Here is a 1624-nt window from a genome sequence, read left to right as displayed (position 1 = left end):
GTTTTAGAAAGCAATAAAAAAACCGTCCCAAACGAAGTCTAAGAAATAGATTTATAAAATAGTAAGAATGTCATCCCAAATAAAATTTAAGATTTTGTTTGGGACAATTTTTTAGTATGAAAGTTTTTAGTTTTAGAAATTTTTGTATTTGAATTTTTTTTTAGAAAGAAGTAAATAAACTTTTCCAAATAAAATTTAATTGGTGGTATTGAGGAGGTACTTAATAGGATTCTGAATGATGTTATTGTGGATTACTTATTTCAACATTCATTGTCGCTTTTGCTTTGAGATATATATATATATATATATTATGCGCTGATATGTCATCAAAAATTGTATTGATTGAACTTGAATCATGAGGCTTATTGAAGTTGTCATCGTCTAAAATTAAATTTGAAACCATCCAAATTCTAATTTCAGTAAACTTAATGTCAAATTAAACGTCTCAAGGAGACAAATCCAATAACACAAAAATCGGTTCAATCTAAGACCAAATGGGTTGAAATCAAGGGATTGAAGTATATTTTGGAAGCTTTAGTGCATTTATTAGATGATTAAATAATATCCAAATATAAAATGTTTATAATCAAATCGAATGACTCGACAAGTCAAATCTAATGAGCTCAAGATTACTTAATTTTGACTTCATTAAGGCACATAATATTGAACAAGTACTCTATGATCCAGGGAATTATTATGGGCCTTCTGATGGAGCTTTTCAAATTTATCCTGGATCTTTTTCATATTTATAAGCACGCTATTCACAAAATTTATAAATATACCCCCTTTCTACATGAAAAGGGGGTTGGACTTTTGGAGGCTTAGATCTTGGGCTAGATACTCAAGAGAACTTTGAGGCATGAAGCATCCTAGAGCTCCACCGTCGACCATTATCACCCAATAGAGGTCCCCTCTACCTCACTCGCCCAACTACGACCCCTCCGACCTTCATCGCTCGACTATGTTAAGATTCTACCGACCAAATGAACATACCAACATTCTTTTGAGAATAACTCTTAAATCACTAGTTTTTTTTCCAAATCTCACCATCTAATGAGCTCTATATGATGTATATATATTCATTACATTGAGCCAAGGTCTTCCCTCAATGAAGGGCATCATTTGTAATCGACTATAAATACTAGTAGAATCATTTTAACTAGGCCAAACCTCATGATATTTTTCTTTTTCAGGGGTTTTTATATAAAAATATTGATGTATTCTATGACTAATGTACACATTTCTCTTATTCGTTTATGTGCTAAATCTTCATACAAAACTTTGATGCTAAATCCTATGTCTCTCTACTGCCATAAATGTGCCAGCACACAACAAGCGCATTACTACTTTGAATTTTGGGGACTTCTGTGGAGATATGGGTGTCAAAATGTGCTTTTGGGTTGGGTTCAAATATGACCTGAAGCTAACTTGCATTGAACCAATCCAACCCGTTTAATGAACATGTCAAAATCCTAAACCGGAAAATGGCAACCGGTTATGGCCCCACCCACACACCAACCCGTTTAGAAAAAAAAAATAAATACAAATAGATAAATTTCGCCTGTGGAGACAAAGAGGAATGGGGATGGAGATCAAAGGAGGCAACTGGCATGGAGCATCCGTT

Source organism: Dendrobium catenatum, unplaced genomic scaffold (assembly GCF_001605985.2).
Source record: "Dendrobium catenatum unplaced genomic scaffold, ASM160598v2 fragScaff_scaffold_506, whole genome shotgun sequence".
In the NCBI taxonomy this organism is placed as follows: Eukaryota; Viridiplantae; Streptophyta; class Magnoliopsida; order Asparagales; family Orchidaceae; genus Dendrobium; species Dendrobium catenatum.
This window is presented reverse-complemented; position numbering follows the sequence as displayed.